Source organism: Salarias fasciatus, chromosome 22 (assembly GCF_902148845.1).
Source record: "Salarias fasciatus chromosome 22, fSalaFa1.1, whole genome shotgun sequence".
Classification (NCBI taxonomy): Eukaryota; Metazoa; Chordata; class Actinopteri; order Blenniiformes; family Blenniidae; genus Salarias; species Salarias fasciatus.
This window is the reverse complement of record NC_043765.1, coordinates 21,841,711-21,860,406: the sequence shown is the minus strand read 5'-3', so window position 1 is coordinate 21,860,406 and position 18,696 is coordinate 21,841,711. Positions and strand designations below refer to the sequence as shown.

Here is an 18,696-nt window from a genome sequence, read left to right as displayed (position 1 = left end):
GTCTGATTGTAATCTTCAGAGCCTCTCTTCTTTCCTGAGATTCAAACATGATTTCAACATCTTGCTTTTAATTGCGTTGTATTAGAGCTAAACATGCTCACTCATTTCTGCCTCGCATTATCAACCACCATGTCTGCCATCGACTCTTTTACTCTCACCATTGCATACGTTATAGTAATTCTTCTATAATTGTGGGATTAAATATAGCTGATCTATTTCATTTCTTCCTTCATCGAAAGCCTTCTTTAAGGCGTGAGATCACCTGCATGGTCAGTACTTGTTTTCCGCCTGAAGCAAACTGGTGTTGTTGACACTAATGCACCTGAGTGAGAAGGCAATATGTGTGAGCGAAGGAGCGAAAAAACACAGCAGAGACCTTCAGTCGATTCTTTTCACCTTGGAAGGCTGCTGATGGTCCAATCTCAAGCCCCTTTGTGAACCGTCCCTCTTCCCATCCCTCATCCCTCCTTCTTCCTACCTCCGTATCGCTAACTACGTTTATTTTCGTAGAATTGCAGGAGACTGCGCCGCATCTGAAATGGCATTAATGCATCTCGGTGAGACGCTGCGCGACCATGTCATGATTCTGCATTTCAGGCAATCACCACCAATGAGAACGGCAAAAGGCCCAAATAGCTAGGAAAAGAAAAGGTGTGGAAAAGCGCTCATTTAGATGACTCTCTGCACAGCGAGGCCATCAGACCCCATGTGATTTCAGCTTCCCTCAAAACGCCTTAATGTCACTCTTCTGTAATCATCGACGTCCTCCTCCTTGGCTTATAATTGGAAGAGGCTACAAGATGAGGCAGACATTTTCAGATGATAACATCTCCCCTCTTGAATGGTGCTGAAACCAAAATGATAATTTAAGTATATTGTAGCTCCGTCAGCGTAATTGTCATTCAGTTATTCAGTGTGGCACATATCCCAATTGATTAGCAGCGGCTTTATGTGTGAGGGTTCAGCAACTGATCATATGAACACCACCTGCATGTATGTATTCTTTTTCTTTTTTTAATGAGGGAGAAAAAAAGATCTGTGGACAGATTTTAAATCTTCCCTCTTGATCCAGTCAAAGAGGAAAGAGCAGGAAAGGTCTAATGAGATTAAACAAATGTGCTGGCACCACCTGTAAGCTCCTCCAAACCTTGCTAACCTGGGTCATCACAGGTGAAAACAAACCCGCTTTTATTAGAAGAATGACAGACAGTTTGAGGGAAGCAGGGGAGGGGGGGGCAAAGTTATCAAACCGGACTGCTAAAACATGCACCATATCCCTGTGAGGAGATTGGATTCCAACCGGAGGCTCAGGGCAGCAGCACCGGGGTCACTCCACAATCTGCACGGGTCAGAGCCGAGGCAGCGCTACAAGCCGGTTTGACGTTCTCCATTAACTCCCCTCCTCTAACACACAACATAAACCTGAGCTGCTAAGGAGCACGGGGGGAAAAATGAGAAAAAGTAAAAGAAAAAGGAAGAGGGAACTGGGGAACTGCACACAATCACACAGAACCCCTTTGTAAAATCACACTTGATACATTTTGTGCAACTAAATCTTAAAAGAGGGTTTCTTGATTATTATTTTTTTTCAAACTAAAACCCACAATGTCCGAATTACATAGAGTTATTCACGGAGGAGCCAAAAACATTTCTATTACATGCTGAAGATGACGGTAGCCTCCGCAGATCACAGCTGCTGCTCTGCAGGTCCAACTTCCCACAAATAGTCCTAGTAACTAACTCCCCAGACTGCACACTGTTTGGAAACATGATCGCCAAAGCGCTTGTTTGGCAGCGCATGTGCCCGGCTAGCATATACAAAGCATATAGAATCAGCGAGCCGCCACAAGCCACAGCTTTATTTAAAACTGCACCCAACCTCAAATGACTTGGGGAAGGAAGGTTATTCGGGGTAGCGGAGCACTCAAAAGATCTAACACGGCATTAAAGGCCTCAGAAAGCTTACAAGAAGGAGAAAAAAAAGCAGCATGGCAGACATATGCAAGTGGGTTTGGTATTGATCTGCTCTGCTTTGTGAAGGCTGAGGAAGGAGGCGAGTAAATGTTAAACACTGGTGACACTGTAAATGTTGCATGGCAGTGTTACTGACAGCTGCAATGTCATTACAGAGTTTAGCTCCGCGCTTCTGAGTGACAGTGCTTGTACTTCTGGCTTTGGAACAGGTGTAGCTGTCCACATCTCTCCACTTCATTTCATCGATTTCCACCGTGAGTGTTCCTGTTAAGACTTACACTGAATATCGGCTTATCATATATACCTTCAGTTTCTGCGGCCATGCAATAATTACTCAGATTACTTCTGCCCCAAAACCAGACTGGACCTGTGTGTTCGGCGTGCACGCTGCATGGTGAGATGCGTGGCGCCTGCTACAGCGATCACCTCTGTCGGAGGCATCGTGGGGACTGTTGATAACCGCCAACAAAAACAACAAACCCTGCCAGGGCAATTATGCGTGTCCATTTTAACATAATATGAGGAGAACATGAGATGCGTGGGAGAGCGGGGTGACTGCTGTGTCGTGGGGGTGGGAGCTTTGTGCGCGCATGTGCGTCCAAGAGAGAGAGAGAGAGAGAGAGAGAGAACGTGTGTCTACATCTACAGTGTATCGACAGTATGTGTGTGTGTGCATGTCAGGCTGAACGTGGGTGTTCATGTTGCGTGCGTGGGTGCGTGTGTGACAACAGAACAGGAGCTGGGATCTAAAGAACACATGTTTGGGGTTCTTCTGAGACTCCGGTTGACAGCATTGTTTGGGTTTGGGTGGTTATTTCAAAGGGCTGCTTGGGATAAAAGACGAGTCTCCAGAGCCTGCTACACATTTTCCATTTTAAGATTCCAGCCCTTCATAGCCATCAACCGTGAGAGATTGCAGAGTGTATTGTTTTTTACAGCAGACAAGTGACTAACTATATTGCAGATACTCTGCACCAATCGCAAACTGTCAGGGGAAGGTAATCCATAATGGGGTGGTAGGGTACAAAATAAGTTTCAGGTCCTCTCTTGATTTGTTTGTGATTTATTACACCTATACCCTGTTTCACTGGAATGCCTCCACCTACCCTCTCTATCGATGGTGAACTGTGGAAAAAAAAGAGTTTTGTATGAATAAATTCTGAACTTATGGAAATCATTGCTTTTGGCTAATGTGCCTGGAAAACACAGATCACCTCGTAAAACCACCTGAGCTTTAAAATAAAGGCGAAAATGTTTGCACTGCACACCTGAAGGACAGTTTATTTTGCATAACTACAAACAGCCTGCAGATTAAAAAAAGGTTAATCTGAATCCTGATGGATGTCAATAAAGCTGTTTTTACATATTGCTCCTAAAAAAAAAAAAAAAAAAAAAAAAAAAAAACCTGTCGATCATAATGCATCAATAACTCTTGCTCCACTCACCAGAGCTAACAGCAGACTGTAGACTTTCCTGCTTCTCACTCATCAATTCTACAGTGTGACACATAAGTCCAGACACACTCCCTTGCTTCACTTCATTTTTAGAAGTATACATTTTATCATCCTTCATACTTGCAACAATAGCTGGTGCCTAGTCTTCCAGCGACCATATTAGGCGCTCCGTCTCCAACTTCCCCATGTTAGGAAAATAGCTGCCTTTATGTTCATGGCTCCATCTGAGTGGAACAACCATCAACATGAGCTACTCCTCATCATGCGCTCTGCTTAAGCGGCTCCCGTCTTCCCACTTTCCGACTGTTCTTGGTGATCTGACCTAAGAAGTAAGTAAGATTACTCCCAGTCCATGTATTTGATTTATTTTGGGGTATTTCTGGCCACAGCCTGGTGATAAATGTGTTGCTTCTACATATATTTATCATATTGGTTACTGCGATTGTAATCTCTGTATTCATTTCAATGATTGTTTTATGTTGGGAACCGCTTGGTGAGTTTAACATGAACCCCCCCCCCCCCCCCCTCCCCCTCCCCCCCCTCCCCTCCTTGTAAATAAACTTTTAGAAATATTCAACACAGAAATCAAGTCACATTGCTGAACCGCTGCTGCAAGGTCACTGACCACTGTGCCACACAAACACATGAATACAATTACCGATGCTCAAAGCTACAGAAACAAAAACCAAATTGTAATGCAGCACTTTCTTCTTTAAAGTTCACAGTGACTCTTGTAAAAAAGCTTTATGATCCGTGAGGGCACATAAATGCACACGTGGTGGGATCAGAGAATTATGGACTCCGGTAAAGAAAACCTCCTAAGTGCTGCAGATGTCCTCCCTGAGATAGCAGGTTTTAATGTGGCTGGCAGGCTGGAGCAGTCAGTCAGGGTGACCTCATGCGTTTGGCACAGGGAATGCCTATCAGGTTTCCCTGTGTGCAGATTCCAGCCTGTTCGCTCCACACCAGACCCAGGACCCAATCCCCCGAGGCATGCGTGCATGTGTGTGTGTGTGTGTGTGTGTGTGTGTGTGTGTGTGTGTGTGTGTGTGTGTGTTTGTGCTAGAGGAGGAGATAATTGTGTGTATGTGTGTGTGCAATTTGTGAGTTTGACTGAATGAGATGGAGAGGTAGAGAGATAAATTATATGAGATAAATTATTCAGATCAACCATGGTTGAGAGAGAAAGAGACACTCTGGGAGGGTGAGGTCCCCCGCCAATGAACCCGCTGAACTGCACATGGGCTCCCACCCTTCCTCACGTACGGCTCTCCCACCTCCCTATTCAACGCCACACGTCCTGTTCGCTCATGTTTTCTCCCAGGCCTGTTATGTGTGCTCATAATATCGGTCAGTGTTGGAGTTTCTGAGTCTCTCTTCTGCAGAAACTTGATACTCATTCAATTCTTGATTGATTTTATTTGTTTTACAAAAAAAGATACCTCAAACTCGACTGTGCGACTAGATTGCAGTTTGTAAAATGGGATGTAGGTGTGGATTTAAAGACATGGTGACACTGATCAGACCTGGAGACATTAACGTCACACCTCTGTCTACACGGTGGATATAAAAGCCGAACAGCAGCACTGAGTGTGCATCCTCCGGGTGTATGTACCTTTACCGACCCCCCCAGGGACCTTCAACCAGCGTCCAGAGACCTCTAGAAATTGGAGTAATGAGGGAAAAAAATTAATAAAAAATAGAATCAAAGATCTAACACATGCCAAAAATGTATTTATCATGCATGTGAAAATGCCCCTCATAAGATAAACCTGACATTTTCCAACTGAGAATATTCTGTGCCTCCAAATAAATGCGCTCAATATGGAAACGTAGAACTGCCACAGTAAAGAAATGTATTTCAGAGTTATTATAATGACACAGTTTTCTCGTGATAATTTACAGAATTGGACGTCTGGCATCAGAAGTTCTTCAACCAAGCATCATCAACACACTAACGACGCGCCTTTCCCATCGGCGTGACCAAAACCATTTCACTTGTCTGATGTTGATCCTAGTACAACTTATTTAACATTTAAAAAAAAAAGCTTTTCTCATGGAGTATCTGTCTTTGCTATTGAAGCGGTTTTGTGTTTTGCAGACGGTTCCTGCACAATAGCTGCACAGTCGGCTGCACATTGAGACCAATGTTTGTTTTTTTTTGGTGCTTAAAATGCAGCTACTTTTGATAAAAATGAGCTAGTAGCATACTTTCCACTTCACACCGACAGGAAGAGGTGTTGGTGACATTTCTTCAAGAAGTTATTGATGCCAGAAATCTGAACCTGTGAATTGTAATGAGAAAACCAAGTTGTTTTAATGACATAAGTTTCTATGAGAAAATAATGAGAAAAATGTGTCCAATTAATGCAAAAACTCACAATGATGAAAAAACTTTCTTAATAGAGAGCTACAGCTGAGATGAAATGTTTCTTCACTGTGGCAGTTCTACGTTTTCCTTCCTCAAAGCTCCAAAAGAAAAATCTCAAAAAGTTCAACTTCAACGGAGAACATTTACACAAAGTAATGATTTACCGTTACATGAAGAGGACCAGAAGTCCACCTTTCCAGATAATTGTTAACCATGCAGACCTCAGTCAGTTAAAGCACATTTGCTCTGTGTAGTTAACTTTTTAAATATGTCTTAGAAAAGGAGGTCCAAACCAAGACTGTGACTGGCACATCATGGGGGGACGATTGTTTTCCTGATGGTCTGCTGGAGCTAATCTCTGCTCAGATCCTGATTCCACTGGACGGAACAAAGCTGAGAAATGTGTGCAACTCAACATTTCACGCTTTGTTTTGTTTTGAAACTTAAGTTTCTCCAACACAGGCTAACTTTTAGGAGGGATTGCTAACTTCTGTGAACACTGACGGGAACCGTGAATGTGGCTCTTTTAACTTGACATTTAACTCTATCTCAACCTTCTCTGAGGTTTTCTTCTTCTTCTGTTTTGCGGGTCCATCTCCAACATGGTTTGCCAAATGTTCAGCACAAACCAACGCAGCCTGGCTTCTCCGGACGTATCCTCAAACTGTTCCACCTCAGATGTCCCTCTGTTCATTTTCACTCCTGTTGATTCTGCTCATTCCACTGAAACTCTCACCTTCTATATATCTCTGCCACCTCCAGCTCACTGCCACTGTTCCATCATAAATTATTCTGAAAACATCTGATTGAACTCTGTTCTCCTTTTTCCATCTATTCAGGTTGAAGTGAATGTACTGTGTGAGAGTAACTACTGAGGTTACCTGAAAAAGCACATTTAAAATAAAAAAAAAAAAAGTAAATAAATAGTATGTCAATGATCTGTTGAACGTCATTTTGTCTTTTATCTCTCTCTTCCTCTCATGCACTGAAAAAACAGAAAGTTTAATTACATGGGAAAGTATTTGCTATTAAATCCAAAACATGTCTTCGAGCTTTCGGTTCCCTTAGTGCAACCTTGTGTGACCTGCTGGAGTCAACAATTGGGGAGGTAAGCACACACCACTGGCAACTATCACTATGGTAACAATACGGCGCACACTGCTAGCAATCCTCTTAATAAAGCCTCAACAGGCTAAGAGGCTTCCCATTTCACAAATCACTGTGGGAACGACCGTGCAGTCACATCAGCAGAGAAATGCACTATTCCCGACACACACACACACACACACACACACACACACACACACACACACACACACACACACACACACACACACACACACACACACACACACACACACACACACACACACACACAGGTTAAACAGATGCGACATGCTAGTTAATGCTGCCCTGAGAGCCAAGCGTCCTCCATAACCCATGAGCCGCCCACCGTCGCCCTCGTTGGCTGTCGAGCTCGCTATCTATAACGAAACAGATCAGCAGATCATCCTGAGCTCGACAGGAAGTCCACACAACTGGGACACGCTGTTTTCTAAACATTTCCGAGAGGGGCTAGCAAGCAACAGTGGTCTTAACGATTACACCAGGCCCGTGGTGGAGGAGCGTCGGCTCGCCATCGCCAGAATGTTTATCCAATGTTCGTAGGAAGGCAGGGTAATGTCAGCTTAGTGATTAATTGCAAGCCCAAAGTGCTGAGGACACAGAATCTCCCCTGAATGGCGCCGACTGCAGCTCCTACAAGGGTTTATTGCTTTATCGGCTGAATCCTAATGTGACCCTTTTCCCTCCCCTCCCTCTGACGGTTCCAGCGGTGCGGGCGTATCCGAAAGCACTCGGCAAGGTGCCACTGTGGTTAATTGCCCGGTCTACTTTAAGTTGTGACTGCGAAAGGAAGTTTCGATTGTGTTTTTGCATTGATGGCTTGAAAAAACAAGCTCCCAGGGAAACAATTCATGTGCAGCATGTCTGCACAGGTCTTGGCGCAGATCTCTGTGGGTTGGTACGAAGTTCCCCATACCGTAGAATTCCCCCCAATATGTTGGGGAGGAACACAACATATGGCGGTTACACAAGCATGCAGCTGTTGTTTTTTTGGGCCTAGAGATAAATAATGGATACAAGTCTTCCACAGGGTGCTCAAGGCAGCTAACGAGAGAAACAAAGCATTCAGGGAATTAGGAACTAACTGTTTTTCAAAGCCACTGTTTTCCAACATTTTCATAAAAGCCCAAGGACAAAAAAAAGTAATAGAAAGATAAAAACATTAGCATTCATCAATGGTAAAAGTACACAAACATTTGCATTTTTTTTTTTCAAAACTTGTATGAGTAATATTTTTGCATTATTAAATAAAGACGCTAAACAGGAGTAGTTTGGGAGATGCAAGCCAAAGCATGGATTCATGAAAGAAATTCTGCTCTCACACGCGCTCTGTCCCACTCTTCCCTTCGGAAATGTAGGTGACCTTAATAATTTAGGGGGAAAAGGAGACAGCGGCTGCCTGGGTGCAGACTGTTCAGGGAGAAACCGGCGCTCTGCATCAAACCCTCCAACAGGTCATTTTCAGCCATTCACATACTTCAAACTGAACCTTCACCCTTTCCATTTGTGCACATGGCTGTGTGTGTGCGTGTGTGCGTGTGTGTGTGTGTGTGTGAGGCAAAATGATTAACTGGTAAAAACAGAGAGGACCGGCATCTTGCACGAAGACCACATATCATAATGACACTTTTTAATTCTGTTCCCAATGGCTGTTTATCTGCTACTAATTACTGGTGAAGAATAATAATCCCTCCTCCAATTGGACTCTCTCACGCCAAGGGGCTCGCTGCTTTCCTCCTTTTTTTCATTTATCCTGGTTTGTGGGTCCGCCGGCTCGGCTTGCTCCCTGCATCAGTGTCCTTGCAATCTAATTCATGCCGCCTACCTGTCCCACTCGGTGTTTTTCCATGCGCTGACTAATGTTGTGGCCTCAGAAGCGGCTGCAGCAGTGGAAAGGTCTGCCAAAGAAACCATTCAGGCAAAATCTAAGAGGGTGGCTTGAGTCATTTAACTCAAATAAAGCTGGGAGAAAGGCCTGTTTGCTCTTGGTAATCCCCCACTTGCTCGACAAGGCTTCGCAAGGTTCATCTGCTGCGCTAAATTGGTGCACGTAGTCTTATTTGTATAGGAGCTCATTGTGGCTGGGTGAGAGGGAGAATCTGACAGGACTGGCAGCCATTCAAGCCCTCATGCCTATTTGCTTATCCTCATTCATGGCAGAATTGGCTTTTTCCGGAGCCATTTTTCAAGATATGCGTGACACGGTATTTTCATTGAGCCTGCCACTACTAATGCAGCTGTGCAGAGTAAATGTTGCAGGCAGCCGGTGTGTGCGTGTGCGTTTGTTTAGAGAAGGGGCGACCAGGGCCTCCTACTGTAATCACAGTGGTAAGGCTACACTACCATTTGCATGTCTGCAAGCTGGTGTCTCCTCCGGTTTCCACATCTGAATATCTGGGTGAAGACACTGGGTCACCGGTTTGTGCAGCCACAATAGAAATGAATTGCAAATTCCTGGAAGTGGGATATACACAAAGAGGTTTTTTTTTTCCCCCTTTGTCAAACTGTTAAGTTATCCGATAAATAAACGTCCGTAGTGAAAACGAGCCCACAGATATTTCCACCGTGTTTTTTTTTTCTTCTTTGCAGGTTATTTTCCTCTTGACAGAAATTAAAAAAGAAAAAAAACTGTCTTCCTTGAAAACACAAGTGCTTTCATATTGTACTGTTCTGGTCATCCCATTTAAGCACTTTTGGTTTTTTTATGTGGTTATAGGAGGCAGAACACAGACAAGTGCTTCCATGCAGAAACGAGCTAAACTCATGACTTGACTTGTTTCTCTGAACGGTGCCTGGAGGAGCCGCTTGGGTCAACAGACGTTACACTCTGGCTAAAGATTGGTGGCGTTTCCTACACACAGTTTGATGTGCTGCAAACATCTCATTTCAGCCTGAACCTTTATTAGGATGACATATAAAGAAAAGTAACCAAGCTGGTTGAATATAACAACTTTTTTGTGACACCACAAAGTACAGATTACACTGAATTTCTCAGCTCAGCAAAGCTACTGAAGTTATGTGGAAACAACCCAGTTTCCACATTAACTTGTGAATAGAAAAGTAACCAAGACACAAATAGATCTGGTTAAAAGTGAACATTCACAGCGGAGGACCTGGCCTCCCTCAGACGACCTCCTTCAGCAAGGTGAAAAGGCAGATCTGCTGCATCAATGAGCAGAGATCCTCTGGTGTGCTGCTTCTCAAAGTGTACGCAGCAGTCACTCGTTAAAAATGCAGGAGCAATTACCCTGGCTGGGTCTGAGTCAGAGACCGCTACCATGCCAAGATACCACCTCCACCTCCTCACCTCCTCCTATTCTTCCACTGCGGCCGCCGCTACGCCCGCAACCCGAGTAATCCTCATGTGAACCGGCGTGCCAAAGGTGGGGCAGCAGACACAGAAAGCTTCAGTTACACCGGCGCAACAAAAGCCGTCCTCTGCCTTCACGGCCCGTCTGTCTCTCACGAGGTGCGCTTACCTCCCCCTCCCTCCCCCCTTCTCCAGCACGTGGCTCTCATCCGTCAGCAGCTTCACTCTGCCGTCCTAACCCAGCTCCTCTTCCTCTTGACTCTTTGCTATCCACTCATCACTCCGAGAATAAAAATAAATAAATAAATAAAAAAGCACAATCTTCTCTTATGCAGCCGAACAAAAAAGCTGGCAGTTCATCATTTTTACCTTCCTTTTTTAAGCGTTTTTGCAGTTCCACCAAACTAATGAAAATGTGAACCGCAATAAAACAAGGCATGAAATAGACAAAACATTAATATATCCCAGTGTTCATACTGTGCATTTATCATCAGTGCAGTTCTGTGTAAAACAACTTTTCTTAGGGCACTATAGAAGAAAGATGCAGTCAAAAACATTGAACCTATTAATGGTTCCAGTCTGTTTGAGATGTAATACACAGTATGAACCTAATAAAAACAAACGCAAACACAAGTTCCAATAAAGTTGATGATCCGTAACTGAGCGTATTCACTTGGCTCTATTTCACATGGAGATTATCAAGCAAACATGATGCAACCACTTACATAAACCCATATTTTATTCTCTAAATATTAAGTCATTTTAAATTTACGAGTCTCTTAATTCTTGTATTTCTGAGGGATTTTATATCTTAAAAATGCTCTTGTTATGCACAGGCCTGTTGTTGATAATTCTGATGAGCTGAAAAAAGCTTTTTTTTTTTTTTTTTTTGGCTTTCTTGCCTCTCTTTCCACCCATCTCATTTTGTTTTTAATATTCCACTATAATGAAATCAACAGTCAACATACTTGCGGAAGCACAATTTTAATTACTCTTTGTGAAAACATTTAGGAGTATTTAACCCGCCGCTACTTATTATAGCCTTATCTTCTCCTGCTATATGTTAATATAAAGAGTAATGCAAACGAGGGGCGGAGAAAGGAGCCGTCTCCTCAGCCATTCATGTCATCCTGCACAGATGGCAGGACACCAGGCCCGGCAGACAGCAGGGGCGCCCGGAAATAGAGTAACAGGCATGCAAAGGCAATGGAGGGTGGGGAAGAGTAATTATAAAGAGGGATGACATGAAAGAGAATGGAGAGATGGAGGGAGTCTCGGCTCAAAAATAAAAAATAAAAAAATGGAGCGAGAAAAAGTGACTTGAATAAAAGACAAAAGTGAGTATACATAAGCAACCACAGATGGGGGAAAAAGAAAAAAAAAAGGACAAAACATAGAGACTGTACCCCTCCATCCTCAGAGGCAAAAAGGGGAGAAAGAAAATAGAGCGTGAAAACACCAGGCAAGGCCCATGCCAGAGAGGCAGGAGAGTGAAACAGTGGGCCAGACGAGACAGCTCGGGGCAGATACTGTGTTTCAAAAAGAAATGCGAGTAAAACCGAGAAGAAAGAGAAAAAGCAGGTGTGTTTGTTGAGTCCTGCTGCACTGGTGGGTTTGAGGGGCACATCATGTGTCTCCTTTCATCTGGCTCTAAATCTGAAGCAACATCTTTCCTGTCTCTGTCTGTCTCGCTTTGTATTGTCTCTGCATGCCTCCTCCTCTCCGTAGGAAGACTTTGAACAGAGACAGCTCGCTCCATCAAACAAAAGTGTTGCATTTCACTTTCTCGTACTACAGAGCTCCATTTTATGAGACAATAGTCAATAAATCCACACTTTTCTAAATACGTACCAATACGAGCGATAGGTTCTCAACTTATTTGATGCACTGGTGTATATGTGTGTGTACGTGTGTGTGTGTAGGAGTTCAGTGTCTTAGTTGTGCTTTTTCTGGTTGAAGGAAAGTCGACCCCCCTCCTCACTGCACCACCTTCATCCCCATCTGCCCCTTTTCAGCGCACAGGTAGGAGTTCTTCCCTCTTGCAGCACATGGATGAAAATCACCAGTTATCTCCAGATGGCCGGGAAAGGAGAGTTCAGAGATGCTAATCCCTGGGGCAAGAAGTCCAACACCGAGCACATCATTTTATATTCCAGGAACTTATCTGGGATATTTTTTGTTCTTTTTTTTTCACACAGAAACATCAAGTTAGTGAGCGAGTACTTTACTCTGTGACTTGCTCAAGGACACTTCGATACGACACAGGAACTAACAGAGGCCTAATCTTCAGAGGAAATATGTATCCAGGTGTCGAGACCTTCACTGGAAGCACTAGACCGTTTAAGCTCCTATTCTCACTGGTCTGTGACAAATTGCGACAAATAGCCAACATAATTCACAGAAGATATTTAAGTCGGAATTTGTCATTTCTTGCGAGTTGCAAGACCTTGCTAAATAGTCTGTTTCCACTTCTCTCTTCAACCAGCTTCTGTAGACCTGAACAATTTGGTTTCAGCGAATCAAAAAGTGTGACGACTGAGGGATGAGGCTTCATCCAGCAGCTTCAGCACATCTTTTATAATCTCCGTTCTGCTTGTGGTCTGATGACAAGATGATTGCCAGACTTTGAAGGGACCCCACATTTATACGATCAAGAAGCCTCAATTGTTTCCACACCTGCTGCAAGACAACAGGTGAAGAGACACCCACTTGCAAGACAGCTGTGAGAACAAAACCATTATCTGATCATATTTTGAATGAATAATGTGGCACTGTCAAGTGAAAGCTGTGACTCCAAATCATATTTTTTGTCCTGAATTTCACCTGCACTTGTAGTATTGATATTATGTGCATTTTGCACATTTTCTAATGCTACTTACCACAAAGACAGGATACACTCTTCATAGAGTTTTAACATATTAGTCCAGCTGCATGTAGCGCAACACCGCCTGCACTGGTCAATAATGTTAAATCAGCATATATGGCATTTCATCTTTTTACTGCAAAGCTAATCTTTATGAAGACTCCCCTCTTCTCTGTATGAATTTCCACTCTTCTTCCAACAAAATGGATATCAATCTTGCAGGAGTGCTCTGGTAAAGCAGCATTAACGAGATATGGATGGCAGCGAGCGAAGGGCCGGGTCTCTGCACCGCGCTCGGTGGTGCGCTGTACGATAGGCCGCTAAAAGCAGTAACTCAACCTTAATGTATGGGTGAGCAGATAGGGCCGGGCTGTCAGTTGATAGATGAGAAGGGTTAAGCTCACCCCCCTGCCGGAGTGCGTCTCCGTGTGCGAGTGCACATGCAGGCAGAGGCCGTATCGTATAAATGGAGTTGCCCGGCCCCGGCTGACTCGAACACACAGGCATAAAGCAGAAGAGACAGACACACATATATAAGTTAATTAACTGCTAAAAAAGGTTTTGGACCCATCAGGTGAATATTAATCAAAACATGAAAAACGATAACTAGCAAGAGCTCCTAATAGGTTTGAGGCATGATAAGCTAATTTATAGCAAGACAGGGACAGTATTTTGTTTCAGGCAGCCAATTTCACTGTCATTTTAGGAATTACAAGTTGGTTAACAAGTTATAATATCCCTGTCTTACCACTAATCATAGTTTGGATTTTTACAAACGCACACCTACTGTGTGTTTGTTACTATAAAAACAAACACACAGTGTCCGTTACTGTAAGGAAATGAAAGGAGTGAAAGAATTGTTCCTCCAGTCCATTAATCCTTGTTAATGGCAAATGGATTTTTACTTATATGGCACTTCAGCAGTCTCAATGCATTTTTCCTGATCCATCACGTTCACTAATTTTCTCACACGATCACATTCACGGTGACAGCTGACAGGCAAGGCGCTCCCTCACCATTTGGAGCTTGACCAAGGACACTACAACACATGGCCACGGCCAAACGAAGGCGTCGAACCGCCGCCCGCGGAACTGTAAATTTACAGTATGAGCTCCTTTTAAATTTATGATGAGAGGTTAGGTCACTGTCGTGCATTATTAGCGTGCTTGATAAGAGCGAGATGCAAATGACAGTGATTTAGTCACTGCAATGCCATAATTCAACAGCGCGGCTTCAGCACGTTTAACATACCAAGACTATTTTTCCCCAGTAGTAAAAGAGGGAAAACCCTGCAAAGCAGATCGACATTAGGACAGAGTGAGAGAACTAAGCTGGGAGCTGAGTTTTATGCCGCTAATAACTGATGTAATGAAAGACTTTGGAAACGGGTCCCTTTCCACCGCCTTTGATTTCACTCGCACTACATGCCTATGTAAATCTCTCTCCCCCTTGTTGTTTCTGTGTTTCTCTTTTTTCCCTCCATCGAGGCATTAAAGGAGGATTTAGATGGCTCTGTTGTTATTTCTGTAGCACAATGGATCAAGCCGTGTAATGTAACCAAACCCTTTTCCTCACTTTTAACTGGCCCTTCCCTCACTGCCTCTCCATAGTATCCGCCCCTCCTCCCTGCGTTTGCTCTCTCACACGCATGCAGCCATTCGTCCATTTATAAAGAATTAGACAGAGTATAAATGGCGCCTATGGCATGGGCAGACACAGGCACGGATCCTCTCAAAGGGCTCCATTGACTGGTGTTTACTTAAGGCCGGGGACATTAGCCACTGCTAAATCTACCTCAATCTGCCCCTCTCCGCTCCCCAGATTCTGTATGTACACGTCCGACTGTAACACAGATGCCTGCCAGCTCCCAGATCACAGCCGCACTGCAAGTGTGTGCGTCCTGTCCTTTTGTGCTGGAGTGCTGTTTGTGTGCGTGATCGCCGACTTCAACCGTGCAATGGACCAGCCAGGGGCGTTCGGAGCGCAAATGTAGCGCGGCGCCAAGTACGTACAGATCAGCAACAGTAAAAAGGCACAGTGAATATCACAGCAGAAGCTAAATTTACTGCAGGTATTCAAGGCAAATTACCAGCACTTACAGTTCCGAGTGCGAGTTGTGTGTATTGCGATGAAACGGGACTCAAAACAGTCATCGCTGAGTGAAAGTGAAATACAACACATGCTAAGACTAACTGGCACTTAGTGCACACATTTAGCTGAAAATCATATTTTCCCCTAAACACTATCACAAAAACAACAATAATTGATCTGCGAGCTGTAATTGTCCTTGTGGGTGAGGCGAGGGGCCAGACTGGGGCCCGGCTCAGGCGTTTTACTGTAATTTTCTCATTTATGATGCACATCTATTACCTATCATTAAAGTTGAATGCACAGCAAGCTGTGAACAGCACTAACCATCAAGCTCACACTGGAAGATACAGGCTGAATAAAAGCTGAATTTCTGCAAATGAATCCATGGACTGATCATCCGGGGAATAGACAGAAATAGGGCCTTTAAAGGATCCTTTCATCAAAGCAACATCCTGTCAGCTCCCCCCAGCCATAACCTCATATAAAAGCCACACACACACACACACACACACACGGCCACAGCAACGTGCACACACAGACACACAAATCCTCTTTCAAGAATCAATAATTCAGCTAAAGAGAAGCACATGCTACGCCCCACTGCACTAATCAATAGAAAGCCAAATGTTATTGTTTCATCTCATTCTCTGACTTTCACATTCTAATCTGGGCTGACTAGCACATGCCGGACAGCATCAAAGGATGCCATTAAATCAGAATGTGATGCGGACATATCGAGGGGACGAGGGGGCCCCAATTTCAAAAAGGCGATTCAGTTCATCTAGCCATTTTATCTGGACAATATGGAGTTCGTCTCTTTCTAATAATGTTGCCACTTGTAACCAAAGACAGATGTTCAATAAAATTTCTATACATGGGATCAAAAAATGTGCCATAAAACAAGAGGTGAGAGAAGGAGGGGATTGTTGGACGATTGTGTGAGTTTTCCTGACTCCCCCCTCCCCATCCGAACGAGATTCTCATGCCCCTCCATCCACATCTCATGGGAGACTGGGGCCATAGCTGGTGTTGCAGCAACGAAGATGAAGAGAAAGACCTGTATGATTTAAGCCTATAAGCGGAACGTACGTGTCCAGAAAGGGGAACCTGTGGTGCAGCTGTGTGTATGTGTGTGCAAGAAGCGAGGCCGACGTGACTGATTCTGTGGAGTGGTGAGAACCTGCCAGCCAAGGCCCTTCTCCCCTCTCCGTAATCGAGCTATCAATGATCATTAATGAGAGCGTGAGATAGCTCTCCACAGTCCTCTTGGCCACAGCGCCCAACACTCTGGCCTCTCTCCCAGCCTCCTTTTCTCCTATTGACCCTGTCCGTGGCTTTGTCATATCAGCCTACGAGGCCCCCAGCTACGCTAACTAACCATGAAAATGAATATGAACGCTAGCCGCTGATTTCCAAACGGAAATCTGCGCTCCTTCGCCCCACACGCCCCGTTTTTTTTTTTTTTTTTTGGTCTCGTTTGCATGACACAGGACCCTAGCGGATCGCTCAAGGGTACATCAAACGCTGACGGTGGCAAGATCGGATCTGCGCTGACCTTGGGAGTGAACTGCAGCACTGGCGAAGACGGCCACGGGGGCCCGGTCGCAACAGAGTGAGTGGGGAGGCAGAAAGTGAGAAGGGCAACAAGAAGTAGACAGAAAGGGAGGAATGAGTGAATTTTTGGGACATGCTTTGATTGAGAAGCTGAAGAGATGAACAACTCCAAGATATAAAAAAAAAGGGGAGGAAGGAAGCGGGGGGATGATGGAAAGACGAGAGAAGGGGGTTGCAGGAGGGAGAGGGAAGCCATATGGCAGCAGTACAAATGTATTAAACTATAAATCAGGGTCGAGAGCTCGCGGACGGCCAGGTGGGGCTGCACTCTGGTTTTCTCAGCTCAAAGCGAACTGGTTTGCAATCCAGTTGAGAGTTTGGAGAGCATGGACTGTATTTTTTTTCCTTTTCTGGCTTCCATAGCTTCAGTACTCCGTACATTTAGGAGTGGACAACGAGACCACAAATGTCACCAAGATAAAAGAAAAACAATCCAATTGGTCCATCCACAACATTATTAAATCTGACAGGCTGGTTTTCTTTTTCTTGCTCAGTGAGAAAAAAAAATACTGAAGGGGTGAGAGCGTTTATTCTGGCTTTGAATTTCTCTTTACAACTAGAACATGACAAAGACTTGCCAAACAGCCCAAATCTGATCACCGTATCTGTAATCCACCACTAAAGAAAACCATTCTCTCACAAATAACGTTCACACAATTCAATAGTTTGAAGAATAACCACAACTGTTGTAACGCCAATAACTAAAAGCATGAAAGCGCCACACCATTCCATTTCTCTGTTGAATAATGGATCTATGGTCTGAAGGACCAAGTTTCATACCCCAGTTTACAGAACCGAGCATTCTTCTATTAGTCTAAATGTCTAACCATTACAGAGAATTCAATTCTCACAATATCACATTTAGCCATCCCAAATGCATGCATTACCAAAACAATAAAATAAATGATGTTATTGCAATGATTCAATAAATGATTGGACTCGATTTCTACCATCGTGACCAAGAGAGACTCGTCTATGCACTGGAGTTCAGCGACACCACTGCTGCATGTTATACGTCCCCTGCAGCGCATCGCGCCCGCACAGAAATTATTGTTACGCATGCGATAGAAAAACAAATAAAGTAATCCCCAAAAGGCTCCCATTTTAATCCCTTGATGGTGCCTGGGTAGTGTGCCCAGCCAGTGTCCTGGCAGCCGCCGCGGCCCGAGCTGGGCTGCCATCCCAGAGGCACTGATGCATACTACAACTAGAACAAACACAGGCGGCCGTCCTCATGGCTGCTCTGTGTCACAGCCATACCATCAGCGTCCAGACTGAGGGATTCCTAACCTGCTTAGTGCCCCTCTTTGTGGAGACTGCAATGGAACGCTTGAGCTATTCAGAGATTTATAGAAACTTCATGATTGAAGGGTTTTTTTTCTTCTTTTTTTTTTTGGCTCTTTTAGAGAAGTGGCATTCAAGCTTTTAAACAATGGCCCACATTCAGCTTGCAGATGCTTCATTAGTAAATTAAATCTGGATCCTAATTCTTTCATTTGATTAATGAACAACCGCACAGAAAGAGCTGCCGGTTGGCGATTTTGATCTGAAAATGGATCCGAGTCCACCTTCTCGTGAGTTAACGTGTTACTCTTGATGGCATCTCATCAGGAGCCGGACAGTTTGCAGGCGAGGGATGGACGGAGGAGACTGGACAGCTCCCAGTTCTGCTCCAGTGGGCTGAACTAACAGAAGCCCAAAGCCTGTAGCCTTGATCCCCGATCCTTGATCATTCACTCAGTGACACACACACGCACACGCGCACACACACTGACACAGACATCCAAACTCCTATGAGAGACCTGCCATCTGAAACCATCACAGCCAAGGCCAGCTATCCGCTGAATCCCATCTCCACTCAGAGATGAGAGGATGATGTAGAGAAGGGGGGGGG

General features: G+C 44.4%; 1 protein-coding gene across 7 annotated transcripts in view; it reads right to left on the bottom strand.

Moving 5' to 3' along the window:
* The window catches only part of rbms3 (RNA binding motif, single stranded interacting protein), a 298,844-nt gene that overhangs the window by 184,052 nt on the left and 96,096 nt on the right, over positions 1-18,696 (bottom strand). The gene's annotated exons all lie outside the window — the stretch shown is intronic.